This window comes from Phaenicophaeus curvirostris, chromosome 18 (assembly GCF_032191515.1).
Source record: "Phaenicophaeus curvirostris isolate KB17595 chromosome 18, BPBGC_Pcur_1.0, whole genome shotgun sequence".
In the NCBI taxonomy this organism is placed as follows: Eukaryota; Metazoa; Chordata; class Aves; order Cuculiformes; family Cuculidae; genus Phaenicophaeus; species Phaenicophaeus curvirostris.
The window spans coordinates 16,372,106-16,394,761 of record NC_091409.1 but is presented as its reverse complement, the minus strand read 5'-3'; the positions used below and the strand labels follow the sequence as shown (position 1 = coordinate 16,394,761).

General features: G+C 49.1%; 2 protein-coding genes across 6 annotated transcripts in view; one reads left to right on the top strand and one right to left on the bottom strand.

The window, feature by feature from the left end:
* RALGAPB (Ral GTPase activating protein non-catalytic subunit beta) overlaps window positions 1–366 on the bottom strand; it is a 71,790-nt gene extending 71,424 nt beyond the window's left edge. For all 3 annotated transcript variants that reach the window (XM_069872032.1, XM_069872033.1, XM_069872034.1), the window contains exon 1: window positions 225–366. The gene's annotated coding sequence lies outside the window, so the exon portion shown is untranslated. The remainder of the gene's footprint in view (window positions 1–224) is intronic.
* An 8,926-nt stretch (window positions 367–9,292) lies between these two features.
* The window catches only part of NDRG3 (NDRG family member 3), a 69,910-nt gene continuing 56,546 nt past the window's right edge, over window positions 9,293–22,656 (top strand). For all 3 annotated transcript variants that reach the window (XM_069872210.1, XM_069872209.1, XM_069872208.1), the window contains exon 1: window positions 9,293–9,398. The gene's annotated coding sequence lies outside the window, so the exon portion shown is untranslated. The remainder of the gene's footprint in view (window positions 9,399–22,656) is intronic.

Here is a 22,656-nt window from a genome sequence, read left to right as displayed (position 1 = left end):
GCTGCCCAGGAGCAGGGCCGGGCAAAGGGAGGCAGCGGGGCAAGGGAAGGCAGGGGGCGAGCGGGGTCCACACGCGCTCAGCCCCGGCCCCGCGGCGGGGGGGAAGTGGGGCGCGGCCCGGGAGCGGCGCCCGGGCTCTCTAAGGCCCCCGCCCGGGCCCCGGCGACCGCGGAGCCCCGGGGTGGGCGCGCAGGGGCCGGCGCGGCGCAGCTCGGCCGCCTCACCTGCGCCGAGGATGCCGGCGAGCCCGCCGGGGCAGGGCCGGCCGCCGCGCCCTCAGGCCGCCCGCGCCATGGCGGCCGCGGCCGCTCCGGGGACGACGCTCGGGCCGGCCCGGCCGCTTCCGGCAGCGCCACAAAGCGCGCGGCGGCGCCCGGAGCTCGCGCCCTCCTGCGCCTGCGCGCGCCTGCGGCCCTCGGCGCCCGACGGGGCTCGGAGGGGGGCGGCGAGCGAGCCGCTGCGGCCCAGGGGAGCTCGGAGCAGACCGAGGGCTCCGGGAGGGACTCCGGGGGAGGGAAAGAGGCTGGAGCACGAACCTTGTGAGAGGAGACTGAGGGGGGTGGGGCGGCTGAACCTGGAGACAAGGAGCCCGAGGGGAGAGCCCGTCACCGCCTGCAGCTGCGGGAAGGAGGGTGGGCGCGGGGCTCTGCTCCCAGGCCGCAAGCGGTCGGGCAGGAGGAAAAGGCCTCGAGTGGCACCAGGGGAGGCTTAGATTGGACATCAGGAAAAATTTCTTCGTGGAGAGGGTTCTCGGGCCCTGGCAGAGGCTGCGCGGGCAGGCGGTGGGATCCCCGTCCCCGGAGGGGTTTACGGGACGGGCAGCCGAGGGGCTGGGGATCTGGTTCAGCAGCGGACACGTGCAGCTGGACTCGATGAGCTCAAAGGTCTTTTCAAACCCGGCATTCTGAGTCTTCTTATACAAAAATAGCTCCTGTTACAAAAAGCGGAATGTTTCGATTTAAGCTGAAGTAGACTTAAATTTCATCTAAGCAATTGTGTCCTTTGAAAGTCAGGCACCACGTCCCTCCGAGAGCAGGATTCTTTTAGCCAGGGTTTTCCTGACACTGCTCACTCTCTGGGGATGAGAACGCCTTGTGCTCAGGGGGGTCTGTGCTGCACAGAGGGGGCTGCGGCTGGAATCCCGTCTGTTTGCAGTTTTCTCCCTGTCCGACAAGCAAGGTCAGGCAGAGCTGGACCCAGCTCCAAATCACCAGAGTTTTGACTGCTGCAAAGTTTCATAATGACATTAAAATTACACCTTGGAAAGTAATAGAATATGCATAAGATTTTCGGGAATATCTATCCGTCTGCACGGAAGTGGGAAATCTGCTCTGTGCCAGCTTGCACGATCGATGGGGATCACTGCTGGTGCCGCTCAGGGCTGTTAAAGGGTGCTTGCTTTCCAAAACACCGGAATGAGTCTGGAAGAGTTGATTTGCCAGCATTCTTGGTGTCACTTCCAGGGCTCATACCAAGCACCTGCACCAGGGTAGCAAGCATGAGTCCAGGGGACGTTATAGAAGATGACGGTGATGCTGGCTGCAGGGTCGTGGCTACAGCGTGGCATTACATGACCCGCTGTATAGGGAGATGTTGATATATACAAACCTATCTCTGCCTGTGTAAAGCTGTACAAATGTGTATAAATACATTATACAGATGTACTTTTATATATTTTTTTATTTGCAGAACATAAATATTTATAAAAGTGCATCCAGGAAAAGATTGCACTGTAAGAGGTGAACTCGTAATTGAAGTTTATATGCAACAGGAGGAAAATGAATCAAGAAGAAAAGGCAAGCTTGGGGAGCACAGTTTGCAGGTGTGCCAGGCAGTCCCCACCGCGTGGGGCACAAGCAATGCGCCCGCAGCTGGGGCTGGGAGCCAGGCCTATGGGCTGGCTGAGCAGCACCCACCCAATCCCATCCAGGCAAAGCAGAGCCCGAGCCTCTGCCTGGGCAGGAGGCTCCCACGCGTGGCTCCCGGCTGGCCGAGTGAGCAGCGCTGGGGCTGGGGCAGCCTGTGGTGTCCATGCTGTGCAAAACACAGGCACACGCTGCCCACAGAAATGGAAAGCCAGGACTAAACACTAAACTCCCAGGAGTGTGTGTGTACAGACGATAATGCCAAAAGGGTCCTGGGAAAAGACCACATGCTGGGAGAGAAGAGGGCTTGGCCCAGGGTGTTACCTTTGCTCCCAGCTGCCAGTTGAGCTCACAGGCCCCTGCACTCACTGTTCAGCAGCACCAGCTTGTGCCAATGTGTTCTTAGCCTTTGGCCAACGAGGGTTTTGCAGTGTGCGTTCAAAACACAAGCCTGGCTGACTGGGTAGAAGACAGCAGTGCTCAGTAAAGAGTTTGTATCCACATTTGGAACCGCAGCTCTCAAAGTAAGGACAATGTCAGAGAAAGGCCATTGGCATTCCAAGAACAAGAAAAGGCTTGTTTTAAATTCAGGCTTCTTTGCATGCTAGAGAGCGTGGTCCTTCCACTAATGGGATTATTAGCTGTGGTCATCTAGTTACATTCTCTGAGCAGCCCTGTTGTTTGCATTGCATGCAGGAAGAACTGGGATGAAAGATTACTTAAATTCAACAGAGAACAGGAAAGTAAAAGTGCAGTTTTCAACTTTTTCTCTGAAAAGCTCCTTTCAAAATTCCTGGCTCATTTTCAGATCTCATCAGAGATGGTTTGGTCTGGAGCCCCTGGTTTCTCTCCAGCCAGTGACTTTGTACTGAGAGCTGCAGGCAGGAGCCATTGCCCTTTGTTCCCATCTCACCCCCCTGCTTCTCCCCACAGCAGAGCTCGGGCACTGAGGTGCCACCACCCATCACCCATGCAAGGCAGGCAGGGCACTCAGCCAGGGAGCAGCATCCCAGCCAGCAAGAAGAGGGGCCAGGGCTTGGCCCTAGCCATGCTGCTCCCCAGCCAGAGGTGCTTATTTTTCTTCTGGGATCAGGATGGACCCCTGCCCTCACTTGCTGGGGATCTCCAGCCTCTCTGCTGTGCCAGTGAAGCACTTTCCCTTCTGTAAATCCATCATGACTCAGTACTATTTTACTGTATTTTACCCACATTTCCATCAATGACATTTTCTAGTACAGCTTCCATATATTTGCCTGATGGAGACACAAAACTCAATGGTCTGGAGCTCCCTAAACCCCTTTTAAGAAGTGGAATCACATTTGCCGTGTCCCATTCCTCTCATATCAAGGGCATTTTGTTTCATGGTTACATAAGGAGGATAGATGACTAATTTCTTGTTTAGTCTACAACACAGGAGTGAGTATGATCTATTGCTAGCAATTTCTTCTTATGAGCAATTTGTCTTAAGATTTATTCTACTTACTTCAGTTCCAAACAGATTTTCTGGCTGACTCATTCCACATAAAGAAAAATCTCAGCCAGGGATTAGCCTGAAGCTGTTCTGTAGTAAACAGTAATGCAAAGGCTTCAGCTGGCTTCTTGAAAACCTTTCTGATTTCCTCTCAGCCTGACCCTCTGTGCATTTGGATGTTAAAGAGAGAGATGGGGTCGTCTTGACCTTGGGTCTCACAGAGGTGTTTATCATCCCACCTGTGTCCCGCTGCTCCCCCCAGGGCCTTCCTCTCCCCCGCCTGCTTCCTCTCCTTCTGCACCCAGCTGGGCAGAAATCCTGGGCACCAACCCACCTTGCACACCCAGAAAGCAGTCGCTGCCCACAACCATCTGCTGCAGTCCTGAATCCTGCGGAGAATAGGGCTGCTTTTGCTCAGCTGAATTAGACACTGGGTTTGTCACACAGGTGTCCTGCAGACAAGGGTTGTGCATTGATGTCTGACCTTCAGGAGCTCAAATATAAGCCACAGCTCTGTTTTATCAGCATTTCATCTGTTCCTTATTACACTGCACCATGCATTTTCTGTACAGTCTTCTATCATTCATGATTTAATTCACTGATTATTTTACACACTTTGAGCATATTTCCAGTTCAGAGCTCCAGCCCAAAATACTTGGTCTCGAAGACCTTGCATTCAGTTAATTCTATTTCCATATGATATCAGTTACATCAGTATACATCATACATATAATGTATATAAGTAATACATTATTAATACCTATCATATAAAGCAGACCTATAATCACAACCATTAGTTTATGTACAGATACATCCATGTCTATAGCTTTAATCTGGATACTTTGGTTACTTCCTCAGCCTGGTCTTCTGCATTGAAACCATGACACAGGTGTCCTGTGAAGACTTTCACCCATCCTTTAGTGTAACCCTGGTGGTGGTGTCCCACTTAGAGCTTTGCTAGAAAAAGAAGTTCACAAATGCTGTCCATCAGTGACAGTCTCACAGTTCCCATTACTTTGCTATACACCTCTACTCTGCAGTTGCACTTGCAGGCATGCTTAACATTCATTGCTTTGGTTTCCATTAATACTTGCTAGAAAGTGAACACAGAGAAAGCAAGTACTAAAAAAGTAAACATTTACTGAAGGAAAGGAATGGTTTTATAAATAAGAAAAAGGAATTTGATGAGATCTGTTTTCTAGGCTGGAAGGCATGGGGCAACCTCTGTTTGCACACCAGAAGCCAGCACTCCCGGCTGCCCAGCACCAGGCACAGCTTGGCAAGAAACAGGAGCTGAAAATGAGCAGAAGAGTCTTGCACCTTCCACACCCTTCCTGTGTCCCTCAGCCATAAACCATTTCACCTATAGAAATCAGCTTTCTGCTCGAGAAACAGCCTCAGTGCTGCCCTTTTTTAGCACATTAGGCTGTGGTGCCCCACTTAGACTGCTCCATAAATAGTCAATACAATGGGTGTGCTGTGATGATGTGGAAGGTGTTTTTCAACATGCCAGTAAAATAAGAAGAGTGCTCCTTTCAACTCTTCTGCTTTATGAAAACCCCAGAAAGACACCAGTGACTCATCGCCTGTGATAGAAAGAAATGAGCTCTGCAACTCTGCCTTCAGAACACGGTGTTACAGTGCTCTGTCCTATGGGGAAGGAGCAAGAGTTCTTTGAGAGCAGCAGCCTTGAGCCAAGGGCTCATTTTGATGCCAGCATGCCATGCAGTGAACATTCTGGGTGTTCAGCGCTTTGGAAACATGTGCCTTTACATCAGATCCTCTTGCACAGCTTGCTGTTCTCCACCAATCTCTGGCCTCAAAGTGTAGCACCTTTCTTCATTCTCCATCTGTGACTGAAAATGAGCCATCAGGACTTCTGTAGCCTGCGAATATGTTTGGAAAGAGCCCCATCCTGGTGAGGCAGAGTTGCAGGAGAGCAGGCTCCAAGTACTGCTGCAGGGACAGCTCTGCCCACTGGATCCAGGCAGCTTTGCTCTCTGCACAGAACTGAAAAGGTGTGGGAAATCGCACTGGCTCACTGGATGTGAATGAACCTGATAAGGCATTTGTACGTATAGATGGCATAGTTATGTTTGTACCCCACTGTGCCCCTGACTGCTCTAACAGAATACAGAGGTGCCTGCTAAGGGCCCTTCCTGGTGTCTGGTGGAAAAAAGCCATTCATCACCCCAGGTGGCCCTCAAAGATTCAAATGAGTCTCCTATGGGGAAAAAAAAAATGGGGTAGGCTCCCTGTACCTTGCCCTGCAGCTGCAAATGCTGCATGCTGCTTTCCATGCTGTCAGAAAAGCTATCGGGGGGAAAATGTTCGGTTTTTAACTACCTGCAGAACCAGAGCACTCACAGCAGCCTTCTAGCTCAATGCTTTGATGGGGAGTCTGTCAAAGCTGATACCTGGAAGACACCCTCTCCTTGGAGAGAGCTGAATGCAAACATGCAAAGGTGCTCTGGCATCTCTGACTGCAGAAAAAAAACCCAACAGTATTTGGGAAAATCTGACTTGGATTAGGCAGAAGAGTGATTGACAGAGACAGACCGAATGTTATCTGTTATTTTCCAAGTACAACTTTCCTTTGTTGCACTCACTATGCACATTGCACAATGATGGATGATGGTTAAGTTGGCCTAACATGGTTTTACTACCATTTTTCTATAAAGCTTAAAAAATAATTAATTGAATTAAAACATAATATTATTTCAACCTTGTCTTAATATTTTGAACTACAGACCTGGATGGGTAGAGTAGTTGCTTCATTGCTACTGATCTCTTGGTTTGACTCATGAGCATTGTGAGGGATTTAGACTGACATGAGAAAGTTTGTACCTGACTTGTTTGGAAATGAGCAATGACTCGTGTTCTCCTGGTGTGAAATCAGCTGGTGCACCCAGGGCTCACGTGAAAGCTGCCTCAGCAGCCCTGTCCCCTCGGCGCCTGAGCCCACAGCCTCACTGTGCCAGGGCATGTCACCCACATGACATGCAACTGGATGACTGCAAAAGCACCAAGGAACGCCGACCCCAACTGTCTTTCTAACCGGAGAGCCCTCTGCTTCCCAGCCCTCACTCACACTCACAGCACGGTGCTCTGGCTGCCAAGGCCCCTGCCCAGACCAGCTCTCCCATCCCTCAGTGGCCAGCCAGCCCTCATCATCCTCTGCTGGGTACACATTCATAGAATCATAGAATAACCAGGTTGGAAGAGACCCACCGGATCATCGAGTCCAACCATTCTTATCAATCACTAAACCATGTCCCTCAGCACCTCGTCCACCCATCCCTTAAACACCTACAGGGAAGGTGAATCAACCACCTCCCCGGGCAGCCTCTGCCAGTGCCCAATGACCCTTTCTGTGAAGAATTTTTTCCTAACGTCCAGCCTAAACCTCCCCTGGTGGAGCTTGAGGCCATTCCCTCTTGTCCTGTCCCCTGTCACTGGGGAGAAGAGCCCAGCACCCTCCTCTCCACAACCTCCTTTCAGGTAGTTGTAGAGAGCAATGAGGTCTCCCCTCAGCCTCCTCTTCTCCAGGCTAAACAACCCCAGCTTGGATCCTGTTTTCTTGCTGGCAGTTCCTTCAAGGAATGGGAGGTGTCTGTCTTGACCTAGGAAGCTTATGGGAGAGCTGGTCACTCCAGCCTTGAATTTCCATGTACAGGCCTGGCAAAGCCAGGCAGTGGGGCGCTATAAAGAATGGAGGGGTTGGGAGGGTTGTGCCAAATGCAACAAAACGGAGCACTGCTTGCCTCCAGGCCCGAGTGTGTTGTGACCCTGCTGAACTCTGTGGTGCCGAACTGAATCTGACTCTTGAGAAGCAGAGTTGGCATTCGATACCGCGGACCACCTGGATCTGCAGGGTGTTTTCCAAAGAACTGAGGTCAGAACCGCACTCACTCCAGGAGCCTGAAGACAACCGATGAACTCCACTTTGCTACCAACGCCTTGGAAGCACTATCTGGCTGACAGGCTGAAGAGCTGGACTCGTCTGCCTGCCTTACGGGGGTGTTATTTACCTAAAATGCCTCCTCGTGTGTTCCCTGTATCGCCTCTGCTAGGTCTCGGTGGTGGGAGGTCAGGCTGCAGCCACCTACAAGTGCCTGAGTGGAGGTTTCTCCAGCACAGCAGCTCCCGACGCCGCCTCAAAGAGGGGCTGCAGGCAGAGGAAAAGGCTCTGGGCCTGTGTTAGGCTCGCTGGGCAGAGACAGGCACAAATTGCTGGTCATAACAGGGAAGTGGGAAAAGGCGATAAAGTAGCAGCGAGTTCTGAGGGAGGTGTCAGGATCCCGGGCGGCTCAGGGGAGCGATGTGAGGAAGACTTAGAGGTGCGGGGCGGGGAGCGGCGGGCACCCAGCGGTGCCGCGCGGGGCTGGGACGAGCCCAGGGGCCGGGTGAGCCGGTGCTGCTCGCTCCGGCTCAGTGTTTGCACCGGCTCAGCTCCGCCTCCCCCGCTCCGCCGCCGGGAGCACCTCGAGTGTCTGAGGGACCGGGGCTGGCGGCGCGCGGGGCCGCGGGGGGGCACCAGAAGCCACGGCACGAACGGAGATGGGGCCATGCTTGGTTTTTAATGTGTGGGGCCGGGCCCTGCGGAGGGAAGGAAGCCCCGCTGTCCTGGGAAGCAGGAATTTCCATGGGAGAGGGGCACAAAGACAGCGCACACCCTCGGGGAGCTGCGGGAGGCGCCAGGCTGACTGTCCTGGCCCTCAAGGCCAGGCATGGCCTTGGATGGAGGCCCTCAAGGAAGGGCAGCAGGCACCGGGACAGAGGAATAACAGCGACTGGGGAGGGTCCCCAGCGCTCACCCTCACCCAGTGCCAGAACAGCACGTTGGTTTGGCCCCTCAAGAATCCAAACTGGCATCTGCAGGGAAAACACCAAACAAACTGGGCCCGACGCAGGCGGTAGTGCAGGCTCTGGCCTGGTTGCCGTCACTGTGAGAGCTGCTGAGGACGCCTCACTGTCCTGGGAAACAAATATTTCCATTGGAGAACAACAGGAAGGCAGCAGGAGGTGGAGGAGAGCACACGGTGCCAGGGGAGCAGTGGGAAGCTCCAGGCGTGGCGCAGGGTTGTCCATTCAGGATGGCAGCGCTCAAGGATGGAGCATGGCCTGGAGCCATGGGACAGAGGGATAACGGCAACCAGGGAGGGCTGCCCAGTGCTCATCCTCGCTCAGTGCCAGAGCCACCTGGGGGAGGGAAACAGCGTGTACGTTTGGCTCCCCAAGAATCCAGCCTCACCTCTGGAGGGATAAAACAGCACCACGAGAGGTATTGGGGATAGCACACTGTCCTGGGAATCAGGAATTTTCATTGGAAAGGGGCAAGAAGGCAGCAGGAGGCAGAGGGGAGCGTACACCCCTTGGGGAGCAGCAGGAAGGGCCAGGTGTGGTGCTGGGCTGTGTGTTCGGGACGGCGACCCTCGGGAAAGGGCAATGGGCACAGGGACCAAGATGACAGGGCCCGAGAACCCTCTCCACGAAGAAATTTTTCCTGATGTCCAATCTAAGCCTCCCCTGGTGCCACTCGAGGCCTTTTCCTCCTGCCCGACCGCTTGCGGCCTGGGAGCAGAGCCCCGCGCCCACCCTCCTTCCCGCAGCTGCAGGCGGTGACGGGCTCTCCCCTCGGGCTCCTTGTCTCCAGGTTCAGCCGCCCCAGCTCCCTCAAGTCTCCTCTCACAAGGTTCGTGCTCCAGCCTCTTTCCCCTCCCCCGGGGTCCCGCCCGGAGCCCTCGGTCTGCTCCGAGCTCCCCCTGGACTGCAGCGGGACGTGCGCAGAGCGGGTTAGCAGCCGGGGTGAAGCTTTTTTGTAGCTCAAATCAAGCTGTTCCGCCCTTCGCGGCAGGCGCTGCCTCCCTCTCGGGTCCCCGCGGGGCTCTGCGCGCACCGGCACCCTCCGGCCCGCAGGGGGCGCCAGCGGCGCTTCCCGCGCCCCGGCTCCCGCCGCCGGTGTAGTCCCGGCGCCGCGCATGTGCGGGCGGCGGCGCAGCGCGCAGGCTCCTGGCTCCCCGCATGCCGCTGCCGGAGCTGCGGAGGCGCTTGCGGCACAGGTGAGCGCTGCGGCTCCGCGCGCCCGCCCCGCGTCGGCCGGGAGGTGTCCGGGGGCGGGGGGCGCTGCCCGGGATGGAGGCGCCGGGGCTCCGCTCCGCCGCAGGACAGCGCCGCTCCCTCCCGGGAGAGGCAGTGTGCCTGGTCGTACCGCGGTTCGCCGCGAAAACCAGGAATGTCCCTGTGCTTGCCGGGACTTACCGCGAAATCCACCGGGAATATCCCTGGTCGTGCCAGGATTAATTTAGAATGTCTCTGGTCATGCTGGGATTCACCGGGGAAACTGGGAATGTCCCTGGTCGTACCGGGATTCACTGGGAAAAACAGGGATAGCCCTGGTCTCATTGGGAAAACTACAGGGAATATCCCTGGTCATACCAGGATTCGTTGGGTAAACGGGAATATCCCTCATCATACTGGAATTCACTGGGAAAACTGGGAATATCCTTTGTCATACTGGGATTCACCAGGAAAACTGGGAATGTTGTACGCTGTCCTGGGTTTGGTCGCAGAGATGGATTTTCTGGGGTGTTGTGGGCTGTCTGCTCGCTCCCATTCCTGCCTGTGCCTTGTGGTGTTTGGATCTCAGGATTCTCAGCTGTGTTATTGACTTTGGACACTGAAACAGGGTGTTTTCCTGTAATTCAGTGCAGCCCTGTCAGCGTGTGACAGGAAAGGATTCCCTGTAGCAGGGTTTTTGTTGGCTCGCTTCATTGCTTTGGGTCAATGTTCCATTGGCACTGGGGAGACCGCTCCTCGAATCCTGTGTTCAGTTCTGGGCCCCTCACCACAAGAAGGATGTTGAGGCTCTGGAGCAAATCCAGAGAAGAGCAACGGAGCTGAGGAAGGGGCTGGAGAACAAGTCTGAGGGCCCTGGGGGTGTTTAGCCTGGAGAAGAGGAGGCTGAGGGGAGACCTCATTGCTCTCTACAACCTGAAAGGGGATTATGGAGAGGAGGGTGCTGGCCTCTTCTCCCAAGTGACAGGGGACAGGACGAGAGGGAATGGCCTCAAGCTCCACCAGGGGAGGTTTAGGCTGGACATTAGGAAAAAATTCTTTACAGAAAGGGTCATTGGTCCCTGGCAGAGGCTGCCCAGGGAGGTGGTTGATTCACCTTCCCTGGAGGTGTTTAAGGGATGGGTGGACGAGGTGCTGAGGGGCATGGTTTAGCTTTTGATAGGAATGGTTGGACTCGATGATCCGGTGGGTCTCTTCCAACCTGGTTATTCTATGATTCTATGATTTTTACACCGAGTGTCAGTCCTGAGCGGCTCAGTACTCTGTAGTGAGGCTGGATGCTTCCACTGTGTTAAAAACCATCCTTATAAAGTCCAGAACAGGTACCATGGTGTCGCAGAGCAGGGGACACTGTGTAGCACTGGCATGGGGTGCCCGGGAGGTGCTGGGAATGCTGGCCCAGGGGCGATGCCTCAGGGTGCTCCGTTGCCAGCGGGGAGCCTGGTGCCTGGTATGGTTGATGGTTTCTCTCAAGTCTGGCATCTGGTCCGGTTTGTGTTTCCTCTCATATCTGGTGTCCAGCCCTGTTTGTCCTCTCAAGTCTGAGGAGTCCATAGCAGGTGTGTGATCACATTGTGATGCAGCATGGGCACAGCACGTGGATCTCCACTGAGGTCTGTTGCAGCACTGGGGCAACACGTGCCTGCTCCGGAGAATGGGAAAGGGCTGCTGAGTGTTGAGGGGTTGGATCTAGGAAACTCAGAAGAGTTTTCTGCTTGGATACCAAGGGGGTGAGAAGATAGGGGTTACAAGCAAAGAAGAATCCGCTGCTTCTTGTATTGGGCACACTCACATATCTCCTGTCTGTGTTCAGACAGCGATGTTCACACAGGGATGTTCAGACAGGAGCGCGTGAGGGTTGTTGCACCAGTTTTGCCTTTCCTTTCCCGTAGAAACAAGAGGCCAAGTCTTCCAAACCCTGGAGCCGTGCTTAGCGCTGTGTTGTATCTGTCCGTGGCAAAAAGCAAAAGGGCAATGTGAAGTCCAAGAGCAGAGTGTCAAATCAGTGCACAACTTTTCCAGCACAACAGCATACTTGGAGCCGTGGAGCGGAGCTCAACAAACGTGCCCCTCACTGAACTGGGGGAGACTCCTGAGGGAGCAGTTTGATTACTGGCTGTTGGACTGGGACTGTGAAGAGGGCTCAGGGCCTGCAGCTACTGTTCCGCTCTCATTTATTTGTTTGGGATTTTGAAACATAATTTGTATGTGGCACAGGAGACACTGAAACTTGTCTTCATGTGGGCCATACTTGGCTGGAGATGTTCTAAAGTGAAAATTAAACAACTGCTGGAAGCGATGTTATTGGAGGCTGTATTTATATTCCCAGGTATATATGGGGAGACCCTGGCCCAGGTTGCCCAGAGCAGTGGTGGCTGCCCCATCCCTGGAGGTGTTCCAGGCCAGGTTGGATGGGGCCTTCAGCAGCAGGATCCGGTGGGATGTGTCCCTGCCCATGGTAGGGGGTTGGAACTGGATGGGCTTTGAGGTCCCTTCCAACTCAAACCATTCTATGATTCTACTAATTTTGTTTCTAAAATGAAAAACTAACTGAAATGAGCCAACCTGTTTAAGTTGCATTTTCCTCATTTCAGATCACCTTCAGAAATCTTTCAGTGCTGCTGGTTGCAGCTCATATTTCACATTGGTCATATGTGGCAGTAGTGGTTTTCAGTGGAAAGCATTGGTGCAGTGGTACCTTTAGCTTTCAGAGACATAATTACATACCAGATCATTTTTGGTTCCTTAGGGATATACTGGGAAATGTTCTTAGAGATGCTTCTAGGACAGTTTTCTTAAATGTTCCTCTGCTGCATGCTCAAGGCAAACGTTAGAGCAAAGGGGTGATACATAGGTATATTTTCAGTAAGAAGCTCAAAAAACTGTGGTCATTATGTAATCTAAACACAAAAATAAACAGGAGGAAGCAAATCAGCTTTAATTTTCTGGAGGAGGGGTTGGTTTTTATGTGTAACAGAATAGGGCTTTTAATTTTTAATTATTTAATTGTCATTCTCACAAGTAATTGCTTGTCTGGTTTGCCGCCACTGTTGCTTCTGGGAAGGTGAAGCCAAGCACTCTGGGAGTTCTATTTCTGTAGGCAGTGCTGACACCATAACTCTCCATTATCAGGGCTTAACTGTGCTCCTCATCTGCCAGCTGTATCTGGGTACCAGTAAATATGCCTCTGCTGCTGACGACTCTTAAGTCTTGTGTTGGATAGTTGTGCAGTGCTGGTTAAGACTTTTTGTGTCCATAATTATTACAGCATGGTTTAATCCCCGAGTTAAAGGAGAACAGGGGAGTATTTTGCCACTGTTTATCTGTGTAATGTTGAAGAAAATGCTCCTGATACGTGTCTTGAAGCATCTCAGTGGTTTCATTGTCATATAAATGGGGTTTCGGAAAGATAATACAATTCTGTGTTGCTTTTCCACAGAAATTCTCCATGTTCTGGCAAGATGAGGTCAGTTAATAAACAAAGCGGTTGTAATTTGGTCCTGTCTTGGGAAGGACTGGGTGACCGTGCCCTCTACTGTGTGAATCAAGTTGATGAGAGATTTTAATGATCTCACTTGGTCTTCAGTTCTGTTCTCGTAAATTCTGAATTGTAAATGACACCTGTTGGACTTTTAATAACACATTCATATTGATTATTCACCTTTTCCCATCTGGTCATATCCCCTTGACTCCTGTGACTGAGGTAGCACCATGTAATGCAGTAATCACATTGGCGCTGTGAGAAGCATGGGAAGGAATTGCTTTGTTTCCATTTGGCCATTATCCTTACCAGGCTTGGATGCATTTCTGTGTTTACATCGGGTTTTAGTTTGCCAGAGGGGTGTTCCTTAATTTACACTGTGTAAATACAGTGGAGGTTGTAAATGTGATGTTTAATTTTAAAGTAACCTTTACTGTTCAGTTGTGTATAAACCAGACTCTCTTTGTAATTACCAGATGGATTAAAAATGTGAAACTGACTTCCCCCACCCTGAGAGCTGAAGTTGTGGCTTTTCTCCGTGTGTTCAAACAGAGGATACAGGCAATCTGCTGATTCCTTTTCCTCTGCGGTGGTGAAGCTGCGTGCTACATCTTAAACTGATCTGATGGCTGGCTGGCATGCAAAAGGGCTGGTCCTGTTCTTACTTTGTCTGGTACTACCTCCAACATTCCCCGGATGTTTTCCTGAACCAGTTCAGTTTGCGAAATAAACAGAGCACTAATCCAGCCCCGCTGTGTCCCCCATCTCCCTGGAAGATCAGCTTTTGCCAGGTAGGCAACTTGGGTGAGTTCAAAGAAAGGTTGAGGAGCACCAGAGATGGAACTGATTTTTGCAGTGTCAGAACAGCCATAGAATCAGGTGGAATCATCGAGTCTGCTGTTCTTTCCTGACTGTGACCAAAAAGGGAAGAACATAAGGTCAGGACAAATTATATAAACCTCTGTCTGATAGCCCTCTTTTCTCTTCTCAGCTGTAGGATGACAAGAAGCAGATGTTGTTTGCATTTATTTTGTTAATAGCTAATGTATTGTTCTGTGAATGTACCCTGTCTCCAGTCCATTTAATGCACAGCTCTGCCTTGTCCCAGAGGAGGTCTTCCAGAGCACTGAGTGATGTGGGTGCTGACTGCCTCTGCTTTCTTCCTTTTGAACTGGACGGCTGCTGGCTTCATTTCATGTCTCTTGGCTTTTGTCTTGTTTGCAAATAGCGATCTCTATTTACCTCCTCCATGCAGCCGATCATTTTATAGGCTTCTATCCTGTGGCACTGCAGTGATGTGTTTCCAGGCAAAAGAACCCGAGCCTAATTGATTATTCTTCATTATTCATCTTTTCAAACCTTGTTTCCTTTTTAAAAATGTTTTTCCTTTCTGTTGTGTCCTCTTGAAATGAGGGAGCAGGCACTACATCCACGATTTAAGCTGCAAGCATTCCATAGCTTTATATGGTGGTTTGATTAAAATTTCCTAACATTAGGTTTGGTTTTTTTGTATGTTGAATGGCTATGAGCTGATGGTTTTATCAGTCTGTCATGACTCCAGCAGGACTTTCTGAATGTTAATGATCAATTTGGAGCACATCATTCTCTGTGTGAAATTAGCATCATTTTTCTTCAGGCTGTGACTTTATTTGCACTAAATTTTATCTATTATTTCCTGATGATTCAGTCTCATAGGGCTTTTCTGTTTGTCTTCAGTCAGCCCTTCTCTTTGCTATCAGAATAGATGATATCCTCAGGAGACTTTCACTCTGCTCCTTGCCCCCTTTTCTGGATCGTTTATGAATACAGGGTATAGCTGAGCACAGCAAAAGGCTCCTGGCAGTCTCCCTCCCTGGGAAAATTGGCTATTTATGCTTACTCTCTGTCATCTGTTTTCAGCTAGTTACTAGTCCTCTTGAAGGCTTTCCCATTTATTCTTCAGGGCTGCTGAAGTTCTCTCTGTGATATCTGGATGTTACCTTGTGTTGCAGTTCCATCACCGCTATAAACATATGCCCATGAACGCCCCTGCTGGCAGTGAGGTTCTGCCTGTCCTCTCAGCCCTGCCTGCCGCTCCCTTCCAGCATTCCTGCTGTTATGCCATGGATCCAGTCTGGAAAGAGATCTGTCTGGAAATGAACCCAACAAATCATACGTTAATGCTGATTTAGTGTTGCTGTACTGATGATGTACAAATGTGGGGATTTAATTAGAGCTAATTCAGTTGGGTAAGTGCACGTTTCTGAGCTCGCTGCTGCTGGAATTGGTGACCTTAGAGGCTCAGCTCTAGTCTAGACTGAAGGCAGCGTCAGTGTCTGAGCACAGACTTGCACTTCTTGTTCCAAACTGGTGTGCATTTGATGCTGTAGTTAGATTAGGGTGAGCTGGTGCACGAATTGCACCTTGGTACTAATTTGATTGGTTTTGTGACTGCTGCTTGGACGTTTTCACTGTGCTGAGGCAGAAAACCAATCCAATCATGGGTTAATATCTGGAATTCCTTAAGGGCAATGAATAAGGAGGGGTTTTAGTGCATTATGTAAATTAATAGGGATCTAGTAGTACTTTTAATCCTGTGTATGGACTTCATTCTAATCCATTAGGAACAATTGCATCATAAATATTTCAAAAATAAATAACTGGAAATGCACAAATTTTGTTGCTGATGTCCTTGAAGTGTTTTGTAAATGTTAGAATTATTTGGGATTTGTGTACATTCAAAATACAAAATACAAATTACATTTCCTAAATACAAAAGATGTAAATCTTTAATGAAAATTCTGATCACTAGACAGGATTTTCAGGTGTGTTCTTGAAAATTCATCTCCAGATTCACTAGTTCTGTTGTCATACATCATGATAGTTCTCTGCTGAGGGTTTTTTTTTGTTGTCATCGTGTGAAGAACTGAAGTCAGATGCCTCTGTTTCTAACAGTTTCTTTTGGCTGTGGTAGATTTGAAATGTATTGATTGGCCACCGAGGTCTGGGTTTTTCAGTTTGTGTAGGTGTTTCTACCTCTGGATAGGCAAAAAGAAAAGCTGGATTTGCGTAATTGTATGATTATTTGACTTGGCTGGTGTGTTTCCTTGCAGAAAACAGGGCTTGTATGTGGTTCTGTGCTTTATTTTTCAGATTGTAGAAGGTGAGGGCTTGGGGAGTGGTTTAAATCTGCTTCTCTGTGCTGCCGATTCAGGTGCTGCATGTTTACCTCTCTAGCCATGGCAGGGCCAAATAGAATCGTGTTGGGGGTGTCAAGCCAGCACACATTCATCACTTGATAAACACACATTTTTAACCATTGCATGGTACTCTTATCTGTGATGGTTTGCTTATGTATCATGGAATCACAGAATAATGGAGTGGTTTGAGTTGTAAGGAACCTCAAAGCCCATCTAGTTCCAACCCCCCTGCCATGGGCAGGGACACCTCCCACTGGATCTGGTTGCTCCAAGTCCCATCGGCCTGGAACCCCTCCAGGGATGGGGCAACCACCCCTGCTCTGGGCAGCCTGGGCTAGGGCCTCCCCACCCTCCCAGGAAAACATTTCTTCCCAAGATCTCATCTCAATTTCCTCTCTTTCAGTAGTTCATTCTGACTTGGTCCTCATTACAAGTTAGGCCTTTTCCTTCTGTTTGGATGGAAAGATTACCAAATGTATTTCTTATGGTCCTCACTAAAGCCAGGGAAGATGTTTTGTCATTTTATGATCCAGTCGAGCCTTATCCATCGGCTGGGAGAGAAAGACAGAGGGCTTGGTGAAAATCTGCACATGGATTTGCTCATCCACAGAACTAAGTTATACTTTCCCCATGTTTTTAAGATAAATAGTTGATTGGAAACATTAATTCTTAAAATAAATAATTCATTGAGAATGCTCGTATGCCCTCAATGCTTTTGGTTACTTGCAGCAGTAAGTGGGTGCAACGCCTGCAGGTATTGCATCCATTTCATTTTTGGCTAATAAGTCACATAATTTGCCAGCTCATCCGGTAGTAAGTGGTCTCTGTCTCCACAAAGGTGAGTGCAGTTGTGCTGTGGTGGCATCACGGGGAGTCTGGGAGTACCTTGGAGCTGGGAGTTAAACTATGGGACCACAGGTCTGCTGGCTTCTGGTTGGCAGCAAGGACACTGCGTTAAGAGGTGTATTGTTCTGCAGGATTTTACACAGTGTAATACCCATATAAAGCAAACAGTACAGCTACTGCTGTAGTGTTGTAAGAAAGCGAGGGAAGGAGGAATTGTTTAGAAGATTGTCTGTCAAGATGTCTCCTTGGTGAGGCCTTGCGCTCCAGTGTCAGTCAGCAAGTGCTGGGTTTTAACATATCCCTGGCATTTGTCACCTTATAGTGTTTGGTACCACGCTCGTTCTCTTCTCACCACTCTGCCATGGAATTGAAGGGTTGTGATAGGAATCGGCACAGAGCAACCTAAGATCATCAGCTGCAGTTTTACAGTGCCTGGCCCACCATTGTGAAGATTTCAACACAAATGTCTAGATTGCAGAAAGGGCTGGAGTTTCCCAGCAGAGAGAATACAAAAGCACAGAGGAGGTTGTGGCTTTGCCTGTACCAAAGAGTTAGTGAAGAACTTCAGATTGTCTCTGCCTCCAAGAAGAAATTCAAATAGTTTGGGATTTTGGAAAGCCTGCAGTCCCTGTCCTCCCAGCGAGGAGTGGAAACAGGCTGTGGGCTGATGGGACCCTGCTGTACCCCAGCCTCGGAACTTGATGGTGTGGGGGATCTTGCCAGGAGAGAGTCAAGGATTAAGAGATTCTGTTGAGCTTGCTGAGCAGAAGCAGTGCACCCGCTGGGCCATACTCAGATGTTCCTTACCTTTTGGACACTTAATGTGTGCTTTTAACTGTCTTTTAAATAGTCTCAGAGCTGATGGCTGTTCTGCTCCTGGACACAGTCATGGGGCTGACCACACAAAGCAGGAGCCGAGGCAAGTTGTGATTCCAGGGGATCCCAAAGCTTTTTCAGACTTCTACTAAAAAGCCACAAGCAACACAAAGTGAGTGGTTTGGAGAATGGTTTGGATTGGGAGGGACCTTTACAGTTCATCCAGTCCAGCCCCCCTGCAGGAGCAGGGACATCTTTAGCCAGATCAGGTTGCTTAGAGCCCTGTCCAACCTGACCTTGAATGTTTCCAGGGATGAAGCTTCTGATCAAGCTTCAGGAAACACCTGGTGCTTGTGTGATCTCTCTCACTCACAAAAGCTGTTTCTCTAATCCCTTCAGCAGCATTCTGAATCTTAGAAAATATGAACTGTCGGTGTTTCTCCTGGTTCCTGCACCCAAAAGGATCATTTATGTGCACTTGAGGAGTGTGACAGTTGCATGTGGAGGATGCTCCTTAAAAAAACCAAGCTAATGGGGCTTAAAGCTAGGTTGATTTTGCTGTCCTTGAGCTGAGGTTATTCATTGTGCTTGAATATCCACTTGTCTGGCTGTATCGCACGTGGTAGGAGGATATGTGTCCAGACTGCTTTGTGCAAGTAACTGCTGACTAATGTTTATCTGGACGTGCTGTAACGGAGGGAGCAGTCTCAGACATGTGGTTCTTGCTCAGAGGTTTTCCTGGCCTTGATTGATTTTTCTGCAGCACTCCCTGTCACTCCCAGGTTTCCACTTCCAAGCTGCAATGAAGTCAGACCTTTGCCGACATGATTTCCTGGGGGTGTATCCTGGTTCTTCCAAACTTTGGTGGTGGCCTGCTAGAGAGCGTAGGTGCTGGAGATGCAAGGATAAGAAACACCATTCCTTCCCAAAGAAATCCTTACTTTCTACAACAACTGTATTTTCGGTGGTGAATGGGAGATTTTATTCCCCCTCCAGTAAAGATGACTGGACTGAGTATGGATGCACACAGCCTTTCTGACCCCTCTCCAGCCCAAGCCAGTCATGACCAGACATGAATGGAGAATTCTCGCACCCTTCTTACCAAATGCTTTTTGCTATTTTGTTTTTTCATCTGTTGGTGCATGTTGGGTATGAATTGGTACATTTGTATGGCGTGTGCTCCCACTTTGTCTTCATGAATTCTGTGCAAATGCATAGGAATGTTGGCACTGATTCCCAAATTTTGGGTAGCCTGACAGATGCTGTTATAGAAGACTATTGGTTTCATTACTCTTGTATCCGAGTATATATATATATATATATATATATATATGCTCCTTTGAAATCTGGGAAGTAACAGCTTTGGTGCCAGGGCTTCACTGATGTTATGAGACCATCGAGCCCTTCTGATAGGCCTTCAGCTTATGCTGTGAGAGATGGCTTTTAGTGTTCTGCCTGGTAGTAATTGCCTAAATGAAGTGTTTTCAAGGGTAATTCTGGGCCACTATAATTATATTATTATTAATTCTGGGCCACTCTCACCAATATAAAAATGTCTTCAAAACAATTGCCACAGCTTACTGCTTGGTTACTCCGGAGGGGGGTCTTGTGCCTGTTCCACGTGAATACATTCCAATTTTGGTGATGTTTTTAGGTGTTAGAAAATGATATTTCGTCACTGATGACAGTTTTTCTTGGCAGTGCAGTGACCCCTAAAGATTTCTTAGAAGTCTGTCATCCTGTTTTTTTTATTAACTGAGATATCCCAAAGGGAGCAGAATTGTTGGAGGACACTGAAACCTTGATAGCAAGGAATGGCTGGGTATCTTGTAACACTGTGAGGCAGAGCAGAAGATGCCTTTGGTAAGAACTGGGAGGTGTTGCCTGCGGCCGAGCTGCAAACAGCATCCTCAGCTCCGCTGTCAGGCAGTGCTGTCCTCCCAGTAGGACTGGTATGTGAAGGGATGCTGCGGCATGGAGGCTGAGCTGTTCTCCTCGTCTGTCCTGAGAGGCTGGGGGCTGGGAAAAAACCTTCACCTTTATTTACCTCATTTAAAAACTGTTTTATTGAGGTCTCAGAAGAAGCACGAGGCAGCCTTCGCATGCCAGCTTTTGAAATTGTGTTGCTCAAGATTTCTCAGACAGATGAAGGGATTCACCGAGCAGTACATTTTTTTTTTTTTGTCAGTAGTAGAAGGGCAGTGGAGGTTTTTCCTTTAGCCTTTCAAAAGATAACTGCTTCCGCCCCCCTTGACTTTAATTGCTTCATTCTTCCTTAATAAAGATAGCAGATTCTTAACAATGGAAGCAATAAAACAGCCAGAGCAGCTTGTGCTCCCTTTAAGAAAGGAGAAATTAAGAAATAGAACATAGTTCATTGTGTGGTGTAGTAGCCTTTGACAAAATTCATAGTAGGATAGGGATATGAATTTAAGGCTTTATGTAAAGGCAGGAGAAATACTGTCAGTATGTCATTTTCATAAAATAAGAAGTGTTGAGGCAGAAATATTATTCAGCCTTTTATGGAGATCTCCAGAATATAAATCTCTGTGCGTTCTCTGATTGGTAGGCAGTAGTTGTTGGGGAAAAAGATTGAAATGGCTGAAAACGTATGCCCCAGAAAGCTTCATTCCTGACCTAAGCCTTAATTGCCTGAACTGAGAAGTGTTGCAACGTGGGTATCTTGTTTTTCTGTGGTTTGATTTCTTTGATGTGATGTGTTAATGTTTCCTCAGATCTCTAGCCTTCAGACATCACTCTGGATGGAGATTGACTGTAAACGTGGCACTTAGGCTGCTATTTTTGTCACATCTCCACATTAAAATGAACTGCTGATATAGAAGCCATATTCAGTCGCCTTGTTAGCCTAAAAATGGCTTCAGTGAATACAGTCTTAGTGCTGTCAAAACTTTCCACAAGAAGAGGCTCACAGGGTTTAAATCTCGATCTTGCAACGCTTCCTTTAGTGAGGACTGAAGTATTTTTGCCCTATAATAAATCACTAGATTCTAATTTTGTTTTATGTTTTCAGGAGAACCCCAGGTCCTTCCAGCAGAGTGACTCCAAATCGCTTGTCATGCTCTGGGGCCTTCAATTTTGAGGCTGGCCCTCAACTTTCCATAAATCAAGGGACGGGTTCTACATCTTTGCCTCTGCATCCCTGCGGCACGGTTCAAGAATGGGTGTGAATAAAAGGAGCAGGAACAGCCATGGTGTAGGGAGCAGAGATGCTGAGCTCCCGGGGCTGCTCAGGAGCTCTGGTGCCTCCAAGCTCCTGAGTGCAGTTGCAGCAGGAGAGGAATCTCTTCCTCTTATCTGCCCAGACAGACAAAGACTGCAGTGGTTTCTGTGCAGCTATTAGAAAGTTCCATGATTTTTTTACTGGCATAGCTCTATACTCACAATTTTTAAGGAATGAGCAGTTCCATCTCAAAGCCAGCTGCTGCCTCTGCACACCTGCATTGAGATGGTGTGGGGAGCACCATCACCACGGGACTGGTACAGAGCTCAGCTGAGGAATGCTGTGCTGTCTTTCTCTCTCACACAGAGGCTAGCTGGAGAGCAACACGTTTTATTACTGATGATTAAAAGGTAGAAAACAGCTTTCAGTGTCTACAGGGCAATGGTGCTGGTTTGTCTCTGTTTAACTCCAGACTGGCTGTACAGTCATCGCAGGGGAGGTGGCCATGGTGTTCTTACCTCTTTCCCTGTTTCTCCTCTGATTACAGCTTGATGTAAGCAAAATCCAAACTATTTAAACTCTGTCTGAGGTGAATATTTAACAGGAGGAGTGTATCAGGTGCCAGTGTGTCAGGCTGCAATGGCAAGTGTTGGTCCTTTCGTTAAATGGAAAGTTACTCAATGCTGAGTCCAAAGAACCCCACTCAATCCCAGCATGCTTGGCTTGGTGAAAGAATTATACAGAGATTTCATTACCCTGTGCTAGGCTGGAGAGTCTGAAGGTGAATCAAACTGATCTCTTCTGACTTTACTGTGCTGAATAATATTGCCATAAGAAGCATTATTTGTAGAGTCCAAAAAACCAGAGTACAGCCTAAAAATAGATTAGGAGGAACTGTTGAAACTAAATCAGATCAACACGTTGTTTTGAAAAGAAATGAACACCTGAGCCTGTAATGATTCCCACTGCGTTCTTCTTTTGACCGAAGCTCTCAAACAAGTCGAGGAGTACAGGACTTCTCCACTGCTGCAGTGGATGGACACTTTCCTCTGTTTGACCTAGTGTGGCTCACACACAAAGGCCGAAAATGTACATAAAAGGGCTAATTAAAAAAATAAATAAATGAGGTAAACTTGAGATCGGGGGGAAGAATGTGAGCCACTTAGATTTAAAATTATGTAATAAAAGATTGTTTTAAACTGAACTTCCAATTCTGGGAGTGATGGGGAGAGAAAGGCATTTTGGATAAGGTTGCCTGCACATTTGTGAAGGTATGTGGAGTATTAGGGCACATTTCTAAAGGGAAATGCTGATCTGTTTCACTGAGGAAGCATCAAAAATGGTCCTATAGAGCAGTAAAACCTTAGCCTTAATCTACACTGGATCATTATTGCATAATTATTCTCACAAATTCTTCTTAGAGAACTAGAAAAGGAAGAGAAAGGTGATGAGAGAGCAAAGGCATGGAATGAGATGGAAGAGGAGACATTAAGAAACTGGGGACTTTACACCTTGGAAGTGAGCCACCTGGAAGGCAAAAGGAAGTAATAAAACTTTATGGAAGCATGGTTGGCAGAGAGAGTCAATAAAGAGTAACTGACATTTTTGAGAGCACGAGGACTGTTGGGATATCTGGTAAAAATTTACCTGTTGGCATGGTTTAACCCCAGCTGGCAACCAAACCCCACATGGCTGCTCACTCACTGCCTCCAGTGGGATGGGGAGAGAGAAGCAGAAAG